Source organism: Giraffa tippelskirchi, chromosome 7 (assembly GCF_054371585.1).
Source record: "Giraffa tippelskirchi isolate mGirTip1 chromosome 7, T2T-mGirTip1v1.2.pri, whole genome shotgun sequence".
Lineage (NCBI taxonomy): Eukaryota > Metazoa > Chordata > Mammalia > Artiodactyla > Giraffidae > Giraffa > Giraffa tippelskirchi.
The window spans coordinates 115,467,601-115,492,309 of record NC_137281.1 but is presented as its reverse complement, the minus strand read 5'-3'; the positions used below and the strand labels follow the sequence as shown (position 1 = coordinate 115,492,309).

The 24,709-nt window shown below is 36.8% G+C and overlaps 1 protein-coding gene across 9 annotated transcripts in view; it reads right to left on the bottom strand.

Annotated features, from left to right (window-relative positions):
- Nucleotides 1-24,709, bottom strand: part of ZNF280D (zinc finger protein 280D) — a 329,643-nt gene that overhangs the window by 181,563 nt on the left and 123,371 nt on the right. For all 9 annotated transcript variants that reach the window (XR_014059466.1, XM_081510173.1, XM_081510163.1 and 6 more), the window contains one exon: nucleotides 13,917-14,010. The gene's annotated coding sequence lies outside the window, so the exon portion shown is untranslated. The remainder of the gene's footprint in view (nucleotides 1-13,916; nucleotides 14,011-24,709) is intronic.

Below are 24,709 nucleotides of genomic sequence, written 5' to 3'. Positions count from 1 at the left end.
GTGAGCTGGGTTTCCTTGCTTCAAAAATCCATAAGAATACATGAAAGTGTTCTTTAACTTGGAAGTTCACAAACCCAGTAAAGCATTTACTTGAGAATGATTGATCCTAAACTACAGAAGAATTGGATACAGATTTTCAGTTTGAAAACAGTGGAATAAAGCTGTCATTTCCTCTTTCTCCTCTAGGAAATCACACTGAGGAAGAATGAGAGATAAATACAAGCTAGGATGCATATGAAATCCTAAACCACAAATAGACTGAAGGGATGCCAAACAGTGAAGATCAAACAGGATGTGAGAGGAAGCAGAAGGGGATGCCTGTGAATGCAAATCCCTGAGAGATCTGGCACTACCCCAAGATGAGGAGCATGCCCAAGATGAAGAACCAAAATCCTCACATGTCCTAACTGGGACAAGGTGTGTGGAATAGTGACAGAAGCATCCATGTACTAGTTTGATTCTGAGAAGCAGAGCTAACAGGACTCAACAACGACTAATAGGATGAGCCATATTTTAAGAAACAGTCTATTGGTGAGGCAGCAGGTTAGAAAAAATTCTGAATGCTATGAGTCTTACAAGCTGTCTATTTTTTTGGCCAGGGAGAGGTAACAGTTAAATGGACTCTCACACTTAAACTATGGGCTCTACAGAGAATGCTGGAAGACTTGGACACAATTTTAGCCTCCCTAACATATGAAACATTTGCAAATAGCCAATCAAGGAAAATCCCACTTAGTCCACATGAGAAATCAAAAATAAACATTCTAGAATCTATATAAAAGTATCACAAGAAAAGAGAAAAGGAACAAGAAAACAAATGCCAATGAATACCGATCAAGGCAGTATTTTCATGAAACAGATGAAAAATTTGATCAAATATTTGCCATGGACTTAAACAGTTAATAAAGCAATTAATCTGTAAAACAAGAATCCAGATATACATACAATATATTTAAAAGCCTTAAAAGGAAGAGAAAGAAAATCAATTATGTCTAAAGCTGGTTCTTTGAAAAGATAAGTAATAATTCCCTAGCCAAGCTAACAAAGAAAAAGAGAGGCCACAAATAACTAATTTCAGAAATAAAAGAGGGGACATCACTACAGATTCCACGGACATTAAAGAGACAATAAAAGAAATGTGATAGCATTATGAAATCTATTTAAGTTTTTGAGTTTTTTTTACAATAACTTTTTATTGCTGTTGTAAACCTCTGCCTCTCCATTGGCCTTCTTCAGTTCTGTGGAGTTTTCCTTTTTTTTCTTCCTTTTTCTTTTATTTTTTTAATTTAAATTTAAAAAATTTTAAAACTTATTATTGTTTCTACATTTATTTCTTTGTTTGGTTTTCCTACTGTCCTTTCCCCCTTGCAGTTAATCTTTGATATATGTAAATCTTCTTTATCTATCTCTATTTAACTTTGTATTTCTATTCTAACTTTTCTTTCTTCCCTTTCTATTTCTTACCATATTTGTTAGTTTTGTTTTCATTGCTTTATTCCCCAGTTGGCATCTTGATTTAGTTTTGTTTTCCAGTTTGTGCTTTTAGTTAGTTTTGTTCTTAACTGGTGGATATCATTTTTGGTTTCCTTTGTTTGCCAGGTCAATCTATTGTACTTTATTTTTGTTGGACTGTTTTGATTTTGCTTATGTGTATATATGTATATGTGCATATCCATTATTTTAATTATTATTTTCCTGATTTTGTAATTGCCATTTGTCTGGGGTTCATCTTTGGTTTCTCCTTTTTGGGTATTTGTTTTAATCACATTTAATGCCATAACAAACCACCTGTGGAATCTCCATTCCTGGACAGAGATCAAGCCTGAGCCTTTGGAGTGGGAGTGCTGACTCCAAGACACTAGACTACCAGAGAACTCCTAACCCTAGGGATTATTAAATAGTGAGAACTCCCACAAAGGCAACCACTTGTATACATGACGCAGCATCACCCAACTGCCAGTAGCACCCTGTACAGGAAGCCTCATCCAAACAACAAACAAGACAAAAATATAAACCCAATCATCAGCAGACAGGATTACCACCTCACTCAGCCCTGCCCATCAAAGGGAGAAAAAAAAACAAAAAAACTCACCTCCTCCCACCAGAACGCAAGCACAAATCTCACCCTACATGAAGCTTACACAAATCACTGGACCAAATTTACAAGGGCAGAAATCAAAAGGAAGAAAGAATTCAACCTTGAAGCCAGGGAAAAGGAGACCTCAAACACAATAAGTTAAAAAAAATAATGAAAAGGCAGAGCAATACTGCACAAATAAAGGAACAAACTAGAAACACACAAGTCCAAATAAATGAAGAGGAAATAAGCAAACTACCTGAAAAAGAATTCAGAATAATGATAGTAAAGATGATCAAAAACCTTGCAAATAGAATGGAGAAAATGCAAGAATCAATTAACAAAGACCTAGAAAAATTAAAAATAAGCACACAGAGACAAACAACACAATTATTGAAATTAAAAATACTCTAGAAGAAATCAATAGCAGAATATCTGAAGAAGAACAGATCAGTGAGCTGGAAGATAAAATGGTGAAAATAACTGCTGAAGAGAAGAATAAAGTAAAAAGAATGAAAAGAACTGAGGACAGTCTGAGACCTCTGGGGCAATATTAAATGTACCAACATTTGAGTTATATGAGTCCCAGAAGAATAAGAGAAAAAGAAAGGGTATGAGAAAATTTTTGAAGAGATTATAGTTGAAAATTTCCCCAACATGGAAAAGAAAATAGTAAATCAAGTCCAAGAGGTGCAAAGAGTCCCATACAGGATAAACCCAAGGAGAAACACACCAAGACACATACTAATCAAACTAACAAAGATTAAACACAAAGAAAGAATATTGAAAGCATCAAGGAAAAAGCAACAAGTAACATACAAGGGAAACCCCATCGTTTAACAGCTGATCTTGCAGCAGAAATTCTGCAGGCCAGAAGGGGATGGCAGAATATATTTAAAGTACTGAAAGGGAAAAATCTACAACCAAGATTACTCTACTTGGCAAGGATCTCATTCAAAATTGATGGAGAAATCAAAAGCATTACAGACAAGCAAAAGTTAAGAGAATTCAGTACCACCAAACCAGCTTTACACTAAATGTTAAACGGACTTATATAGTCAGGAAATACAAGGGAAGAAAAAGATCTACAAAAACAAACCCCAAACAATTGAGAAAATGGCAATAAGAACATATATATCAATAATTACCTTACTTGTAAATGGATTAAATGCTTCAACCTAAAGACACAGGCTGACTGAATGGATATAAAAACAAGACCCATATATTTGCTGCCTACAAGAAACCCACTTCAGACCTAAAGACATATATAGACTGAAAGTGAGAGGATGAAAAAATATATTCCATGCAAATGGAAAGCAAATGAAAGCGGGAGTAGCAATCCTCATATAAGTATATGACCTTAAAGTATATTACAAGAGATAAGGAAGGACACTACATAATGATCAAGGGATCAATCCAAGAAGAAGACATAACTATTGTAAATATCTATGCACCCAACATAGGAGCACCTCAATACGTATGATAAACACTAAAAGACATAAAAGGAGAAATTGACAGTAACACACTAATAGTAGGAGACTTTAACATCCCACTCACACCAACGGACAGATCATCAAAACTTAAACTTAATAAGGAAACACAAGTCTTAAATGATATATTAGACAAGATGGATCTCATTGATAAGTTCAGGACTTCCATCCAAATGCAGAAGAATACACCTTCTCAAGTGCACATGGAATATTCTCCAGGATAGGCCACATCTTTGGTCACAAATCAAACCTCAGTATATTTAAGAAAACTGAAATTGTATCAAGCATCTTTTCTGACCACAAGGCTATGAAACCATACATCAATTACAAGAAAAAAATGTAAAAAACACAAAAACATGGAGAATAAACAATACATTTCTAAATAATGAACAGGTTGCTGGAGAAATCAAATGGAAAATCAAAAAATTCCTAGAAACAAATGACAATGAAAATGCTACAACTCAAAACCTATGGGATGCAGCAAAAGCAGTTCTAAGAGGGAAGATCATAGCAATATAATCCTATCTGAAGAAACAAGAAAAACATCCAATAGACAACCTAACTTTACACCTAAAACAACTGGAAAAAGAAGAATGAAAAAAAAACACAAAATTAGCAGAAGGAAAGAAATCATAAAGATCAGAGCAGAAATAAATGAAAAAGAGATGAAAGAAACAATAGTAAAGATTAATAAAACTAAAAGCTAGTTCTTTGAGAAAATAAACAAAGTTGACAAACTTTTAGTCAAACTCATCAAGAAAAAAAGAATCAAATCAAAATTAGATCAAAATTAGAAGAATCAAACAAAATTAGAAATGAAAAAGGAGAGGTTACAACAGACAATGAAGAAATACAAAGGATTATAAGAGACTATTATGAACAACTATATGGCAATAAAATTGATAACATGGAAGAAATGGACAGAAAAGTTCCATCTAGAAAAGTTCAAGCTTCCAAGACTGAACCAGGAAGAAATAGAAACTATGAACAACCCAATTACAAGCACTGAAATTGAAGCTGCGATCAAAAATCTCCCAAAAAACAAAAGCCCAGAACCAGATGGCTTCACAAGAGAATTCTATCAAACATTTAGAGAAGCGCTAATGCCTATCCTTTTATAACTCTTTCAAAAAATTGCAGAGGAAGGAACACTTCCAAACTCATTCTATGAGGCCACCATCACCCTGATACCAAAACCAGACAAAGACAATACAAAAAAAGAAAACTACAGGCCAATGTCACTGATGAACATAGATGCAAAAATCCTCAACAAAATTTTAGCAAATAGAATTCAGCAACACATCAAAAAGCTCATACACCATGATCAAATTGTCAAGTTGGGTTTATTTCAGGGATGCAAGGATTCTTCAATATACACAAATCAATCAATGTGATACACCATATTAAAAAATTGAAAGATAAAAACCACATGATAATCTCAATAGATGCAGAAAACGCCTTTGACAAAATTCAGCACCCATTTATGATTAAAACTCTTCAAAAAATGGGCATAAAAGGAACCTACCTCAACATAGTAAAAGCCATATATGATAAGTCTACATCAAACATTATTCTCAATGGTGAAAAACTGAAAGCATTCCCCCTAAGATCAGGAACAAGACAAGGGTGTCCACTTTCACAACTATTATTCAACATAGTTCTGGAAGTCCTAGCTACACCAATCAGACAAGAAAAAGAAATAAAAGGATCCAGATTGGAAAAGAAGAAGTAAAGCTCTCACTGTCTGCAGATGACATAGAAAACCCTAAAGATAGTATCAGAAAATTACTAGAGCTAATCAGTGAGTTTAGCAAGGTTGCAGGATACAAAATCAATACACAGAAATCACTTGCATTTCTATATACTAACAATGACAAATCAGAAAGAGAAATTAAGGAATCAATCCCATTCACCACTGCAACAAAAAGAATTAAATATCTAGGAATAAACTTACCTAAGGAGACAAAAGAATTGTACACAGAAAATTATAAGACACTAATGAAAGAAATCAAAGATAACATGAACAGATGGAGAGATATTCCATGTTCCTGAGTAGGAAGAATCAATATTGTGAAGATGATTATACAACCACATGCAATCTACAGATTCAGTGTGACCTCTATCAGATTACCAATGGCATTTTTCACAAAACTAAAACAAAAAATTTCACAATTCATACGGAAATACAAAAGACCCCAAACAGACAAAGCAGTCTTGAGAAAGAAGAATGGAACTGGAGCAATCAATCTTTCAGACCTCAGACTATACTACAGAGCTTCAGTCATCAAGACAGTATGGTACTGGCACAAAAACAGAAATATAGACCAATGGAACAAAATAGAAAGCCCAAAAATAAACCCATGCACCTATGGGTACCTTATTTTTGACAAAGGAGGCAAGAATACACAATGAGGCAAAGACAGCCTCTTCAATAAATGGTGCTGGAAAAACTGGACAGCTACATGTAAAAGAATGAAATTAGAACACTTCCTAACACCATACACAAAGCTAAACCCAAAATGGATTAAAGACCTAAATGTAAGGCCAGAAACTATAAAACTCAGAGGAAAACAGGCAGAACACTCGATGGCATAAATCAAAGCAAGATCCTCTATGACCCACCTCCTAAAGTAATGGAAATAAAAACAAAGGCAAACAAGTGAGACCTAATTAAATTTAACAGCTTTTGCACAATAAAGGAAACTATAAACAGGGTGAAAAGACAGCCCTCAAAATGGGGGAAAATAATAGCAAATGAAACAACTGACAAAGGATTAATTTCCAAAATATACAAGCACCTCATATGACTTAATACCAGAAAAACAAACAACCCAATCAAAAAGTGGGAAAAAGACCTAAACAGACAAAAGAAGACATACAGATGGCTAACAAACACATGAAAAGTTGTTCAACTTCGCGTATTATTAGAGAAATGTAAATCAAAATTACAATGAGATATCACCTCATATTGGTCAGAATGGCCATCATCAAAAAGCCTACAAACAATAAATGCTGGAGAGGGTGTGGAGAAAAGGGAACCCTCTTGCACTGTTGGTGGGAATGTAAATTGATACAGCCACTATGGAAGACAGTATGGAGATTCCTTAAAAAACTAGGAATAAAACCACCATATGACCCAGGAATCCCACTCCTAGGCATATACGCTGAGGAAATCAAAATTGAAAAAGACACATGTACCCCAATGTTCATTGCAGCACTATTTACAATAGCTAGAACATGGAAGCAACCTAGATGTCCATCGACAGATGAATGCATAAAGAAGTTGTGGTACATATACACAATGGAATATTACTCAGCCATAAAAAGGAACATGACTGAGTCAGTTCTGATGAGGTGGATGAACCTAGAGCCTATTATGCAGAGTGAAGTAAGTCAGACAGAGAGAGATAAATATTGTATACTAACACATATATATGGAATCTAGAAAGATGGTACTGAAGAATTTATCTGCAGGGCAGCAATGGAGAAACAGGCATAGAGAACAGACTTATGTACATGGGGGAGAGGGGAGGAGAGGATAACATGGAAACTTACATTATTATATGTAAAATAGATAGCCAATGATAATTTGCTGTATGTCTCAGGGAACTCAAACAGGGGCTCTGCATCAACCTGGAGGGGAGGGATGGGGAGGTAGATGGGAAGGAGGTTCAAGAGGGAGGGGACATATGTACACCTATGGCTGATTCATGTTGAGGTTTGACAGAAAACAACAAAATTCTATAAAGCAATTATTCTTCAATTAAAAAATAAGTAAATTTAAAATAAATAAATAAACCCTCCAAAAAAGAAATGTGAATAACTCTTTGCCCACAAATTTGATAACCTAAGTGAAATAGATCAATTTCTTGACAGACGCAATCTGTAAAAATTCACACAAGAAGAAATATATCTGAACTGGCCTATATTTATGAAAGAACGAATCAGTAATTAATGTTCCAAAACAGAAAGCACCAGGCCCAGATGGGTTAACTGGTGAAATACACCAAACATTTAAGCCAGATATTATGCCAATTCTCTACAATCCTTTTTAGACAATAGAAGCAGAAGGACTACTTCCTATCTCATTCTATGAGGCCAGCATTACCCTAATCAAAACCAGACACAGACATTACAATAAAAGAAAACTATAACCCAATAACTCTTATGAATATCAAGTGAAAATCTTCAACAAAATATTAGTGAATAAATCCAACAATTTATAAAAAGTATATATACCATGACCAAGTGGGATTTATCCCAGGTATGTAAAGCAGGTACAGCTTTTGAAAGTTAATTAATGTAACATCATATGAACAGGCTAAAAAACAGAAATCATAGAATCATATCAATAGATGCAGAAAAAACATTTTGCAAAATCCCATACCCATTCATAATAAAAACTCAGGAAGAGAGAAATAGAGAGGAAGGGAACTTCCTCAATATGCTAAAGAATATCTACCAAGAAACCTACAGCTAACATACTTAATGGTAAGAAATGAGGTTTTCCTACTCAGTTCAGGAAGAAGGCAAGGATGTGCCCTCTTACTACCTCTTTTCAACATTATATTGGAAAATCTACTTAATGCAGTAAGGTAAGAAAAAATTCAAATATACAGATTGGGAAGGAAGAAATAAAACGGTCTTTTTTTTGCAGGTGACATAATTGTCTATGAAGAAAATCCAAAAGAAGCGATAAAAAAAACTTCTGGAACTAAGGAATGACTACAACAAGGTTGTGAGATACAAAATTAATATACAAAAGTCAACTGCTTTTCTATACACTAGCAATGAATAAGTGGAATTGGAAATTAAAAACACAATACTATTTACACTAGCACTCCAAAAAGCAAAATACTTAGGTATAAAACTAATAAAATAGGTATAAGATCTACTTGAAGTCAACTATTAAAAACTCTCATGAATAAAATTCAAAGAAAAACTAAATAAATAGAGAAATAATCCATGTTCAACATTGAGGAAGACTCAATACTGTCAAAATATCAGCTCTTCCCAACTTCATCTATGATCCAGTGAAATCCCAATCAAAATCACAGCAAATTAGTTTCTGGATGTTGACAAATGGGTCCTTATGTTCATATGGAGAGACAGAAAATTCAGGGTAGTCATCACAATATTGAAGAAGAACAAAGTTGGAACACTGAAACTACCAGATTTCAAGAATTACTATAAAGCAACAGCAATGGTGAAAGAATCAACAAGTAGTTCAATAGAACAGAATAAAGAGCCCAGAAGTAAACATACATAAATACAGTCAACTGATCTTTGACAAAGGAACAAAGACAATACAATGGAGAAAAGTAGTCAACACCATTTCAACAAATGGTGTTGGGACCACTGGACTTCCATTTGAAAACCATGAATCTAAACAAAGATTACCAAACATTAATTCAAAATGAATCATATACCTACATGTAAAATGCAAAACTATGAAATTGATATAAAAATAGAAGATACTATTTTTACTAAGATACATCTAGGCGCAACCCTAGATAACCTTGGGCAGGATGATCTCCTTTCAAATACAACAAAGGCACAATTGATGAAAGAAACAATTGATAAACTAAATTTCATTAAAATTTAAAACTTCGGCTCTATGAAAGACAATATCAAGAGAGTAAGAAGACAAGTCACAGACCAAGTGAAAAATATTTTCAAAAGACATATCTGATAAAGAACTGTTATATCAAATACACAAAAGACTCTTAAACCTCAACAATTGGAAAATAATCTGATTTTAAAATGTGCCAAATACCTTAACAGACCCATCACCAAAGAAGATACACAGATGGCAAATATGCATATGAAAAGATTCATCACATCAGATGTCACTGAGGAATGCAAATTAAAACAATGAGATACCACTACAAACCTATTAGAATGGTCAAAATCCAGAACACTGATGACACCAAGTGTTGGCAAGAATGTGGAGCAAAAGGAATTCTCATTTATTTGCTAATTGGAAAGCAAAATGGTATGACCACTTTGGAAGATAGTTTGACAGTTTCTTATAAAACTAAACAATCCAGCAATTGTGTTCCTTGGTATTTACTCAAATGAAATGAAAACATACGTCTACACAAAAACCTGCACAAGAATATTTATAGTAGCTGTGCTAATAACTGTAAGAACTTTAGAAGAAACCAAGATGTAACTCAGTAGGTGAATGGTTAAATAAACTGTAGTACATACTGACAAAGGAATATTATTCAGCACTAAAAAGAAGTGAGCTATCAAGCCATAAAAGGAAATGGAGGAAACTTAAATGCATATTACTAAGGGAAGGATTGATGTTGAAGCTGAAACTCCAATACTTTGGCCACCTGATGCGAAGAGATGACTCATTTGAAAAGACCCTGATGCTGGGAAAGATTGAAGGTGAGAGGAGAAGGGGACGACAGAGGATGAGATGGTTGGAGGACATCACCGACTCAATGGACATGAGCTTGAGTAAACTCTGGGAGTTGGTGATGGACAGGGAGGCCTGGCATGCTGCAGTCCATGGGGTCGCAAAGAGTCGGACACGACTGAGTGACTGAACTGACTGACTGACTGAAGTGAAGGAAGCCAACTTAAAGGCTACATATTATATAATTCCCCTTGGACTGCAAGGAGATCAAACCAGTTAATCCTAAAGGAAATCAGAAGTGAATATTCATTGGAAGGACTGATGCTGAAGCTGAAGCTCCAATACTTTGGCCACCTGATGTGAAGAATTGACTCACTAGAAAAGACCCTGATAATGGGAAAAATTGAAGGCAGGAGGAGAAGGGTATGACAGAAAATGAGATGGTTGGATGGCATCACCAACTTGATGGACATGAGTTTGAGTCAACTCTGGGAGACGTGAAGGACAGGGAAGCCTGGTGTGCTGTAGTCCATGGGGTCACAAAGAGTCAGACACAACTGAGCGACTGAACTGACTGTATCATTCCAAGTATATGACATTCTAGAATAAACACCTTGAAAGTGTTAGTTGCTCAGTCATGTCTGACTCTTCATGACCCCATGGACTGTAGCCTGCCAGGCTCCTCTCTCCATGGCATTCTCCAGGCATGAATACTGGTGTGGCTAACAATCCCTTCTCCAGGGAAACTTCCCCACCCAGAGATCAAACCTGGGTCTCCCACATTGCAGGCAGATTCTTTACCATCTCAGCCACCAGGAAAGAGGATGCATAAGCAGAGCACAGATGATTTTTAGGGCAGTAAGAATACTCTGTATGATACCATAATGATGGATACGTGTTATTACACAGTTGTCCAAACCCATAGAATGTATGAAACCAAAAAGTGAAAGTTGCGTCCAACTCTTTGAGACCCAGGCCAGAATATTGGAGTGGGTAGCTTTTCCCTTTTCCAGGGGATCTTCCCAACCCAGGGATCAAACCCAGGTCTTCCACATTGCAGGTGGATTCTTTACCAGCTGAGCCACAAGGGAAGCCCAATAATACTGGAGTGAGAAGCCTATCCCTTCTCCAGCAGATTTTCCCAACCCAGGAATCACACCAGGGTCTCCTGCATTGCAGACAGATTCTTTACCAACTGAGCTATCAGGGAAGCCCTGTATAAAACTGAGTGAACCCAAATGTAAAAAAGTAATTATGATGTGTCAATGTATGTTCATCAATTGAAACAATGTACCACTAGTTGGGGATGTTGATAATGGGGAAGGTTATACATGTGTGGGGACAAGGAATATGTGGGAAATCTCTGTGTCTTCCTTTTAACTTTGCTAGGAACCAAAATGGAGAAGGCAATGGCAACCCACTCCAGTGTTCTTGCCTGGAGAATCCCAGGGATGGGGGAGCCTGGTGGGCTGCCGTCTATGGGGTCGCCCAGAGTTGGACACGACTGAAGCGACTTAGAAGCAGCAGTAGCAGGAACCAAAAACTGCCCAAAAAAAGAAAAAGTCTTTAAAAAAAAAGAAAGGAAGGAATTATAACATAAGCTACAACATGGATGAATCTTGAAGACAGCTAGCTAAGCAAAAAAGTCACTCACAGAAAGAAAAATATTTTATAATTCCACTTACATGAAGTACCAATGATAGTCTAATTCATAGAGATGGAAAGTAGAATGGTGGGGGCTGAGGGAGGGGGTTAGGACTGAGGAGTTAGTGATGAATGAGCACAGAGTTTCTGCTGGGGAAGACAAAAAATTCTGGAGATGAATGATGTTGACGGTTGCACAATAATGTGAATGTACATAAAGTGGTTAAGGGACTTCGCTGGTGGCCCAGTGGTTAAGAATTTGCCTTGTATTGCAGGGGACACAGGTTCAATCCCTGGAGGGAACTAAGATCCCACATGCTGCATTGCAACTAAGCCTGGGTGCCGCAACTACTGAGCCCACACACCACAACTAGAGTGCCAGCACACCACAACAAAAGATCCTACATGATGCAACAAAGATCCTGCCTGTTGCGACTAAGAACTGAGGAAGCCAAATAAATAAATAAAAATATATGTACTTTTTCAAAAAAAAGTGGTTAAAATGGTAAATATTATGTATATTTTACCACATTATTGTTTTAATTAACAAAGAGCAAAAGGCAGAGATACAAGATTCATGAAGACAGAGAACAAAATGAATGAAATAGGATTTGGAAGATCTCTAGGAGGAATAGTGGCTTTAAAAATACGATAGAGACTTCCCTGACAGTCCAGTGTTTAAGACTCCACTCCTCCACTGCAGAGGTTAAGGGTTTAATTCATAATTGGGGAACTAAAATCCCATGTGCAGTGCAATGCAGCAAAAAAAAAGAATAGTAAAAATATCAGAAATGGAGTAAAGATTAGAAGAAGACCAGGACAGACCAGATATTGATGAGAATGCAAAAAGGAATGCAGGGCTTAATAGAGAAAAGCAAACAATATGGATGAAAATAAATACAATTTAAAATGATTAAATATAAAATGATATATAGTGAAGACAAACAAGTGAGACCCAAGATACACTTACCTAATATCCCTACATCATGGATCAGAAAAAATATTTGAATTATTGAAGAAATGTTCATTTTGAAAGAGAATGTCAGGTCTTAGAAAAATATGACACATAGTGGTCAACACAGATATATCCTGATACAGTTGCTAATCTGTGACAATAAAGAAATAATCTTTGGGACAATCAGGTAAAAATAATGAGTCATCTATGAAAGGTAAAAACAAAACAGACTGACATCAGAGTTCTCCACAATAATATCCAATTCCAAAAGACTGAAGAAATGCCTCTAAAATTATCAAGGAAAGAAACTGTGAGCCAAGAAGTTTATATCATCCAAATTGTTATTCAAATATAGGGGCAACAAATAATATTTAATATTCATTCATGCTGTGGAAATGGTGGGGAAATACCTACAATTCATATTACAAAGTGCCATTTTTAATTTAGAAAGGATCTTTTTTTTAAAAAAAAAAAACTATAGACACAAGAGCTACTTGCTAGCAATTTTAATGACTTAGATCACATGGAAAGTTTCTTGAAAATAAATTAAATTAAAAATAAATGTATCATATGAGATTCGACTGAAGAAGAAATTAAAGCTTAAATAGCTCTGCAAATATTAAATATATTGAAGCAGTTGTTTAAAATCTTCCCACAAAGATGAGATTAGACAATATGAGTAGTTAGAAAGTCATATTTTTCTGGCAATGAGAAAATGGTCAGGGCTAATACACGTCAGTATGTTACTAGAGAACATGTAACATAGAAAAACAACTACGAAAAGAATTGTGAAAACATTTAAATAAATCACAAGGTATATATTAACAAAAGTTATCGCTGTTCTGAAAGACTCGACTGGCAATTTGCCCAGCCTGGACTGCTCACATGCTGAAATGTTAGGGCTATCCTTTCAGACATAGGGTCCCCCATTAGACCAATCATAAACCACCCCTCACTTCTGCCAGGATGGAGAACACCTTAGTAGGTGGCACTTACGGAAATGAGTAAATTATAATGTAGAAAATAAGGAAATGGAGTGGAAACGAGATATTTATAAACTTCCGGGTGTATGAAAGTTGTATTACCAAAGATTTCTAGATTTTTGGGGGAATATGAGAAAGGGAGAGGTATTCCATTTTCCAATTTCTAGAAAATGTATATTACATACATTTTCAAAGCTCATCCCCATCGTTATTTTCAGTAGTCCTCACTCATTTATTAAGCATTATTTTTAAGTTTAGTGGCTGAACTAGCTGCAAAAAGGGAGCTCAAGCCTCTTCTTACATGTAAATATCACTTCCTGCATCCAGTAGCAACAATGCAAAAAGTAACCTCACTGAACCACTTCAACAACTTTCAAAACAAACTTCAACCACTTACCTGGATATAAGCTATGGGCTGATTTGTCCAAATCAAATGTTGACCAATTAAATATATTCTTTCATTATGGCAGGAACTTCAGATTCATTTTGTCCTAAAGAGAAATGAATAAAAAGAAAAAGTAAAATTAAAAAAAAAAAAACCCTTCAGATAAACCAATAGATAAATGGGGATAAATGGGCAAATAATTTGAACAGTTTACATAAAAGGAAACATAAATGGCTCTAAGACATATGAAAAAATGTTTAATTTCATAATGAGAAAGGCAAAATAAAATTAAACTGAAATATCACGGTTAACCCCACAGATTGGAAAAGATCACAAAGCTGGGTACTACTGCATTAATGAGTGTGTTAAAGAGCCATTTTAATATATTGCTGATAGGAAAACAAATTAATATAGCCTCTATGTAACATTTAGCAACATTTATCAAAATTACAAAAACACAGACTCAGGATCAGCAATTCTACCTGTGGGAATTTATCTTATACATTACTTACATATGTATAAAATAACACTCATTAACTACTATTAACATTTAACTACTCATTAAATCAATGTGGAGTTGATTAAATAAATCATGATACAACCATGCAATGGAATACTATGCTGCTGAAAAAAGATGTGTAAAATTATTATTGACACAGAATTAATTCCAAGATATAATTTAGCGAAAAAAATAAGCTTCAGAGTATATGGGAAATTATCATTTGTATAAAAACTGTATGTACATTTGTTTATATATACATTGAAAGATGTATAAGATATTGGTAATATTAGTTACCTCTGAGAAGGAGAACTACATGACTGGATAAGAGTTAAATTGAACTTATTGTCTACTCTTGTACTTTTTGAATTTTAAAATGTGAAATCACTAACTAGAAAGAGAGAATTCTAGAAATATGTGATTCTGTGGTTTACATCTATTATCTTTTCTGAGGAATTTGTGAATCCTTGTATCCAAGAGTGGCTAAAAGAAGTATCCTACCTGGGTCACTTCTTTTACCAATCCACTTTCTTCTAAGTCTCTCCCTATCCAAATTCCCAAGACAGCCATAGTCAGAAGCGAGTTTCTGTGCAGGAAATCTTTTAAGATTTCAAATAATTCTTTTGTTTAGTCACATACAAACACTCAAAAATTTGTACTTTTGACAGAAGTCTTCATAAAGTTCCAACTATATCTGCTTTTTAATTGCATTGAACTTAAGGAAGTTTCTTTCTATTTGTTTCAGAGTCTTCCAAATTAGGAATACTTCCCTTCTTTGGGATAAGTCATATTTTAATTTCTTTATAAATAAGATAGAAATTCTGGATTCTAAAAACAAACAAACAAAAAAACAGAAACTGGTCAAAAGTGATTAATATGCCCTTTTATTTTCTATCAAATCCAGTGTCCAAACAATAATTATATTTAGCCATACTCTTATCTGCTTTTTGATGTAAGGTGGAAAACTTCACTTGTCTGAGCACTCCAGGCTCTGAGTTTAGGTGGCTTGCTCATGACTGGAAGGAGACTGTGGAGGGAAAACAGAAACCTACAGGTAATCCCTGCAGAATATTTCTAGGTTACTGCTCTAGCAAAGTGGAGGGATATCCTGACCCCTTACATTTTTAAAAATATAATCTTTCATGAGGTTGACATTGTAGCCTTCTAATGAAATTTACTTAAAATCTCCTGATGCCTGTTAAGCCTCCACCAATGGCAAAGTCTCATCAGACCTGCCCATGCTAAAGCCTATTTGATATTAAAACAAAAAGAAAAGGTCTTTGCCTAAGTAGATTAGGGAGACAAAATCGAGCAGGCCAGACTTCTAAACAAGGGGACTTTAAGCATGGAATTTGCATATATTATTCATTCTCTCTCCATGCAAACAACCAGATATAGCTCAGTGAACTTTGGCTCGATGCTTAAAAACAATGGTTTTTAATACCCCTCTTTCCATGGCTGCCATCAGAAAAATTTCTGGCCCCACTGGGGATTTTCACAGTAACTCTCTCTCAACATTCTCCTTTCTCTAAAATGCCACTTGGAACTTTGTAAGAAGAATGGTTTCTTTGCCTCTGTAGAAGTTTCCACTCAGTACAATCCATATCTGCTTCTCTGCTTGGCATTCTGCCTCTGTCTCATCTTAGCTTCTGGTTAAAAGAGTAACTTCTTGGCCAAGCTTAATTTATAAAAGGATTAAGCGCTGTAAAGAAGTCATGGAATCACTTGTAGTTGCTAAGGAGGAGGGGAGTGGGGTACAGACAGACTAGGAGTGTGGGATTAGCAGCTGTAAACTATTATATATAGAGTGGATAAATAACAAGGTCCTACTGTATAGCACAGAGAACTATACTCAATATCCTGTGATACAAAATAGAAAAGAATATTAAGAAAAAAAAGAATGTCTATATGTGTGTAACTGAGTCAGTTTGTTGTACAAAGATTGGCACAACGTTGTAAACCAACTATAATTCAACAATTAAAAATAAAGAAGTCATGGAATCTATATTGGACCCTGTGTAACACTATTAAGCACCCTCTATTCTACTTGGCTATAGCTATCTTGAGTTTTGTAATTAAAACATTCTAAGTATCCTCATGTTCTACAATGTGGTCATCTGCTCTTTGAGTCATATCATTTTTCACCCTGATTTAGTGTCTTTTTCTCTCCATGATAAACTATCATTTTAAACAAAATTTGGTCTCAATTCAGAAATTAGAATACCCTTATTCAGAAATATTTACAATTCTTAACTTAACTTAATGTCCATATCTGCTTTTTTTAAGCTGAAAAAAATAAGTATTGCCCTATTTACCCTTTTCAGATAATTGTGGATATTCTTTGATACTATGCCAAAACTTGACAATTAATAGTTTCTTAAATGTTAGTTACAGGATGGAATTTGAAACCATGCAAGTGAATATTTATACTGTTCCATTAGAGTCTATTCATTTATCTTAAGCTCTGAATGAATTTTTAACCCAATGTATGTTTTTATTTTTATTTTATTCATTTATTTTTGGTCACACCCCTTGGCTTGCAGGATCTTAGTTCCCCTACCAGGGATTGAACCAGGGCCTCAGCAGTGAAAACACTGAGATCTAACCACTGGACTACCAGGGAATTCCTCCCACGCATGCTTTTAAACATCATGCACTGATCTTTTGGAGAATATTAGTTCACTGAGTTATATAGATTTTCCAAAGGCTGACATAGTTAGTATACGATATCAAAAATCACATCAATTACCATCATCACAAATCTCATCAGAAAATCTTTAAATATGAGAAAGCTGTCAAGTTCATGGTGGTAAATACAAATCTTCTAAATTTTCACTTTTGGGTTGAAAGCTCAAATTTTATTGTTGGGAACAAATATTTTCTGCCTGAAAATATGACAGGCTAACTTCATTCATTTGAGAAAACGTCCACCAAAAATGCAAGTTATGACTAATCATAGTTGTCTTTTATCAGTTTTTACTTTCAAGCAAATATGATATTTCAAGGGAAAAACTTGCTAATTCAGCTCACAACTCAAATAACTGCCTAAGTGCTTTCCCTCAAAACAAATGGTTTCTAGAAATGGACAGGTTTCCCCATGAAATCTTTATTCCTTTTGCTTTTCCTCCATTAATGCACAGGAAGACAATGCTCCTTATCTCTAGCAACTGAATCTACCACTGAGGTCATAGATACATAAAAAAAGTCCTGAGATTTTCGTGCTAAGGTGGCTTTTAAATATTAGAATTGATTTAAATCGTTAATTGGCTAAACAAGGAGGAGTCTGTCCCATCACAAGTTTTGCCTGCTGTACCTGGAATTGTACATCCGGAATTGTAGCAAATACAAGTGATACAGTCTGTTTTTAGCCAAAAACAGACTGATGCCCCTTCAGATACATTCTTTGATTTATTTGATACCAACCAGTTTGGCTCAAGGCTTCCCAGGTGGGGCTCAATGATAAAGAATCCTCCTGCCAACGCAGGAGACACAAGAGACTTGGGTTTGACACCTGGGTTGGCAAGATCCCCTAAAAAGTGGGAAATGGCAACCCACTCCAGTATTCCTGCCTGGAAAATTCATGGACAGAGGAGCCTGGCATGGGGTCACAAAGAGTCTGACACAACTGAGCAGGTACACACCTAACACCTACCTAAGTTTGGTTTGTGGGGGCCCTACCTAAGGATATACTTCAGTCTCTTGGTATTATTCTCCTAATAGTTATCATTGTAGTCTCCCTGGTGCACTGCATCCTCTCAAAGGTCTTAAAGGCATGTGCACAGCCATCAGCAGTACATCAGTTGGTCTCACTGCACTTGGAGAAACAGAAACAGGAGGAACAATGAGACGAACAGCTAAAGTAATTCTTCCACATAGCTGACATCGTAACAAGAGTTTCATAATGAGAGGAGAGGTACTTAACTCTGATGGTGACTGAGAGTGGTATTAATACTAAATTTATGGCATTTAAATACATCTATTTCTCATGTATGAAAGGATGATCAAAAGGCAGAGATTGTTTACTTAGTTAAACATGGAGGCCACTGGATTGAATGGCCTCTAATGCCAAGACAGCCTATGTAAGCAAAGCAAAATTTAAACCTGTAAATGCCTCAAGGCTACAAAATCAAAACACTAAGGACAGTCAATCACAAATAGCCAACCAGGCATTAAGCTAAGTCAATCAATAATTACTTTGCTTTGCTTTTGCTTTTTTTTCCTATAAAAAGTTCTTTCCTGAGCTCCTGACAGCACAGCACTCTTAACCACTTCCAGTTCTGTGCTACCTGATTTCATTTGATGTTCCCTCAAATAAACATTTAAAATTTAAAAAGGAGGGGGAAGCCTGGAGGGGAGGAGGAGCCCCATACTTAAGAAATGAGCTAAAGGGAATGAGGTAATTATGCATATCCATATTCAGTAATAATTGCAATTCTTAACTTCATTTAATATCCATGCATGCTTGCATGCTTAGTCACTTCAGTCATATCTGGCTCCTTATGACCCCAGGTTCCTCTGTCCATGGGATTCTCCAGGCAAGAATACTGGAGTGGGTTGCCATGCCCTCCTATAGGGGATCTTCCCGACCCAGGGATCGAACCTGCATTTCCTGCATCTCCTGCATTGCAGGCGGATTTTTATACCCACTGAGCCACCTAAGAATCCCTTTAAAGTCCATACCTGCTTTTAATAAAGGACCAGTACACACATGCTGAATTAATTTCCTATTGCTGTTGTAACAAAGTACCACAACTTAGTGGTTTAAAACAACAAATTTCTTATCTTACAGTTGAGTAGTTCAGAAATCTGACATAGCATGGGCTAAAATAAAGGTGTTGGTGGGGGTATGTTCCTTTCTGGAAGTCCTAGGGAAGAATCTACTTCCTGGCATTTTCCATCTTCCAGAGGGTACCTTCATTCCTTAACTCATAACCCCTTTCCTTCATCCTCAAAACCAGTAATACCAACTTCCCTAACCATTCTTCCATCATCATAGTCTCTCTCTGACCTCAGTTGAGAAATGTTGCCTGATTTTAAGGGCCTTAATAATCCAATATAGTCCCCCATATCAAGATCTGTGGCCTAATCACATCTGCAAAGTCCCCACACCACTTGTTCAAGCCAGCATCGTCTCTTACCTGAATCTCACCTGGATTATTATAATAGCCTTCTAACTGGTCTCCAGCATTCTGCTCTTTCCAACTATATGTAATTATTCTCACCACAAGATAAAAAGTTGTATTTTGCACACTTTAAGTTTGATATTCCTGTTAGACAATCAAGAGGATCTCAAATAGCTTTCCAGTATACATATAAATCTTCAATTCTGGAGTTCAGGGAGAGTTTTTGATTGGAGATATGGATTTAGGAGACATCATTGTATAGACAGTATTGAAAATCACACAGCTGGAAGAGATAACCAAAGGAGCAGAGTAGAGAAGAGGCTGAGAACTGAGTCCTAGGGCATTTTTAAAAGAAAAAAAAAAAAATCAACAAAGACCATTACTCTGTCAGTGAAAGTAAGAGGAAAACTAGGAGTGTGTGGCTTTCTAGAAGTATTTTAGGAAGAGTCAAGTAATCAGCTGTGTCAAATGCTGCTGAGGAGTTGAACAATATGAAAACTGAATATGAGGGCTGCCAGTGGATTTGGCAAGACGGAATCAGTGATTTCAATAACAGTGGTTTCAAAGGAGGAGCAGGGACAAAAGCCTGATTGTAATATGTGGCAGCTTTGAAAGTGTGTGACTCAGATCTGCGACTGCAGGGAGCACAGCTGACTGACAGCCCCTTGTGCAGCCCCTGTAAATCCATCACTGGATCTGTGCTCAGACCAAGCTTTCTGCCTGCATCCCCTAGCCAGTGATTGAACCCAGAGCGGTGTTAGTGAAGGTCCATTCCTGTGAGAGACAGGATTTCTCTAATAGGTAACTTTAGTTTAGGAATTTGCTATTAGCCTCACCAAAACTTTCTTAGAACTGAACTGCAGTCTGAGGTTCTTCCTAATTCTCCTTCCTTCCCCTTCTCCTTTCTGATATAGGCATCACATCAAAAAAATTGTCTAATGGCTCTTCCCTTTCACAGATGATTCCCACAATAAATCTCTTACCCATCTGATCCCATTGGGGTATCCACTTTTCAGAGTACTGTAACTAACAGTAGGTTAAATAAAGAGGAGGAGGAGACAAACACCACAAAGAGGAGCAGAAAATTCACACCAGATGGGGGAGCATTAGGTCTAGGTTTGCTGTTGTGATGTATAGGTGTGAGCTATTACAGCATGTTTGCATGTTGATCAGAATTATTCCATAGAGAAGGAAAAACTAATGATGTAGGAGAAAGAGGATAATTCTAGAAACAAAGTGCTTCAGTAGAGAAATGGGTATGGGAATCCAACACATGAAGAGAAAGGTCACTAGCTCCAGCATCCTTTCCTTTTTACCTTCCTGTTGGGCTACACGCCACAAGCCTACAGGCCTTGTAGCTGTCCAGTGTCAAAACCAAAAAAAAGAGCCTGGAGACGCTGACCAAGATATCAGTGTTTTTTTTGGATAGGGAGATCTTACACATCCAAGAAAAAAGGGTCCTAGAGCAACACCCCCACTGTGTACAGCAGACAACAGTCAGGACATGGCAGCAATCTTCACTAGTTGGGGGAGAAGGAGGTGACAATTCATAGGGGCAATTGACATTAGGTTGGCTTATCAGTTACCAGGGAAACGAGTAGTTGGGCAGGGGTAAGCCTATAGGCAGTTACTGATCAAGCCTTATGATTAAGAGGGCTCAATAACTGTGAGAGAAGCAGGAACTGGTCAGCAGAGATGTATAGAGAGCAAGAGAACAGCCATTTTAAATGGCCCAACCAGACATTCCCCTATAGTTCATCTGGCTCTTCAAAGCCAAAAATACACCTTCCAGGGTAAAAGTAGTCTGTCATGTTCTTTAACGCACATTATCTCATTTGATCCTCACAACTAGACATGAATTGGCAGGCATTAGCATCATACACATAAAAGGTAAGAAAACTAAAATTCAAAGAGCTTAAGTGGATTTCCAGGGTTTCTATGATTGGGAAAAAATAGGCCTGAGAGTTAAAACTTAGTCTTCTGATTCCAAGTCTAGTATTCATTTTATTACTACACCCTGTTGCCTCTGAAAAAAAAAACAAACCAAGAGGTTGGACAGAGGCTATAAACAACAGGGTGGGTAGGGGATAATTACACCAAAGTTGAAAGTCAGTGTAGGGGAAAATTGGAACTCATATGCAGAAGTCCAGAGCTATTCAATAAACACATCCATTAGCAAAGATGAAGTGGAATGGGAGTCCATCTGACTGAGAGATCATTCTGAAGATACCAGCCAGACAATACAAAATCCAACTGTATGGCAACAAGACAAATGCTGCGATACTTTGGACCCGAACAAGAAGGCTCAGAGCTGAGGGCAGGAAGGAATAGTTGGGAGAATTCCTGATCCCCTAGGCCAGTGCTTTTTTATATGCTTTTCCATGCATTTTTATAGGGTGCCATACTTAAGCTGTAGATTGGAAGGGAATCATTAGGGATTCTGAGTTAGCAGGGATGTAGGCGTGTGAAAGTGCTGCACTCGATATGCCAGCAAATTTGGAAAACTCAGCAGTGGCCACAGGTCTGGAAGAGGTCAGTTTTCGTTCCAATCCCAAAGAAAGGCAATGCCAAAGAATGCTCAAACTACCACACAATTGCACTCATCTCACATGCTAGTAAAGTAATGCTCAAAATTCTCCAAGCCAGGCTTCAGCAATACGTGAACCGTGAACTTCCAGATGTTCAAGCTGGTTTTAGAAAAGGCAGAGGAACCAGAGATCAAATTGGCAATATCCGATGGATCATCGAAAAAGCAAGAGAGTTCCAGAAAAACATCTATTTCTGCTTTATTGACTATGCCAATCCCTACCTTTCACACTCTATATTTTGCTACTGCATTCATCTTAGGTTTTTTGCACTTTAGATTTTTATGCAGTTTACATCCACTGTCTTAATTTGTTCAATACTGAATTAGTCATCTTCTGTTCAACCCTCTTGTGCTCTGGACTAACGCCTTCCTAGATTCTGAGTTACACAAGGGCAGAGTATTATTTCTCTCTGTGATCTGTCACAGGGGAGGATCCCCTCAAAATGCTGAATAGATAGATGGATGGATGGATGGATGGGTTACTTTCCCCTTATTCTCCATTCTCTACTTATAGATGCTTTATCTCAAATGTTTCCTCTTTCATGAAACCGTTCTTGAGTTTATCCTCCAGATATTCACCTTCATTTACCTGAATCCTTGCAGACTTTGTCTCATCTATCTTTACATCTCTGTTGTATCTAACACAGAGCTTGAAAAGTGAAAAGTGAGTGTTGCTCGCTTGTCATGTCCAACCCTTAGTGATGCCATGGACTGTAGCCCTGTAGCCCACTAGGCTCCACTGTCCATGGGATTCTCCAGGCAAGAATACTGAAGTGGGTAGCCATTCCCTTCTCCAAGGATCTTCCCACCCAGGGATCAAACCTGGGTCTTCTGCACTGCAGGCAGTTTCTTTACCATCTGAGCCACAGGAAAGCTCACACATAGAGCTTAGATGAGCAATAAATACTTTTGAATGCAATTTAATCTAATTTGATTCTCATAATACCCTTGCATGATAGGTAGAACTGGTATTACTGAGCTCATTTTATTGATTAAGAAACTGATGTTTAGAGGTTAATAATGATCACCTAATTGGCCCAAGAGCTGGCCATGAGGAGAGAACAGGGTAGGAAAAGTGAACCAACACCACTTTCTGGCTCAGTATGCAAGAAACAGATCTGCTTTTAAACAGCCTTTAAAATGAACACACTGGGTCATAAAAACGAAAAACTTGTGCATGTAGGAAGAGGATAAGGTCTTTAATGATATTTTCCTGCTTTGATCTTTCCTTTAATAGGGCAAATGTCATATTTTACTTTTAACTAGCATACATTCATCACCATACACCATCTTACCCAGATTTCCTATGTGTCTCGAATCTGTTCTTATGCTTTCATGTCACCATTTCCACCTAGTCAAGGCCCCCACTGCCTTAGGAGTCCACAATTGCTATGGTCCTTTCACCATATGGATCCCTCCACCTGCAGTGAAACTCCACAACAATGCTAATGAACCTTTCTAAAATATCATTTACCTACAAACACTACCCCACAATATTTTTTAATAGCTGTCTTCTGATTTCAGAATAAGATCACATTCTTCAGCCTGAAATTCTATCTTCTCACAGACTTACCACCAATCTTATTTTCAACCTTTCCTTGTACTGCTCCACAAAGGAGCCTTCTGTTCTTTAAGCTCAGGTTCCCCACATGACACATATGTTTCCTCTCCTCTTAGTCATTTCTCCTATTTAAAATGTCTTCTCCTTTCTTCATCTTTTATCTAAATGCTACCCTATCTTCAAAGCACAGCTCAAAGGCGACCTTCACTCTGATGTTTTACTATATACATCATCCTTTGGTAATCATTCTTCCCTTGAATTCCTTTAGCACTTTCCATACGCTACTTGACTATCTTTGAAGGTACATGGACTCACTGACCCCAAATAAACCTTGAACTCATTCCAAACTGAAACTCTGTAGTCATTAAACAATAATGCCCCACTCCCTCCAGCCACTGTTTAACAAAGTCTCCTCTTATGATTGTACTGTGCACTATGGTTGAGAAACTCAGATTTATAGGCTACTCCATCCATCCTCAGCTCTAGACCCATGTCACCACCGAGGCTGAGAAATCGTTTTTGACTGCACTGTGCCGAAGGTAGTGGCAGTCTATGGCATTTTGTTAGAGTTTTCCGAAATTTTTCAGTGGGGAAATTGATTGTGTATGTGGCTCCTTTCCGCTCTTGGAGTCACAGCAGTAGAGGACTCAAGCTCTGTTTCTCAACTCACTCTTTGAGTCTTGTCCCCTGTTTTCAGGGTTTGGTCCCCTGTTTGGGTTTGCTTTTTAAAAAACTTTCTGCAGTGGCCTGAATTTGCATCTTCACAATCATCCTCTCCAGTACATTCCTGCCTTCAGAGCAGAATGAAGCTTCTTCTTCATGAAAGTCATTCTACATTATTCATTGTCCACAGAATGTCAAGTGGCCATTCTGTTAAAGAAATGTATATGAGACTGGGCATTTTAGAAGGTACTACATTTCTGATAGTGGGAAAAGGTGATGAGCAAATCTTAAGCTTTCTATTTCAGGATAATGAACTGATTATTTTTTTCAGCTGCTAAAATATCTAGAATGCATGATTGTATTCATTGCTCT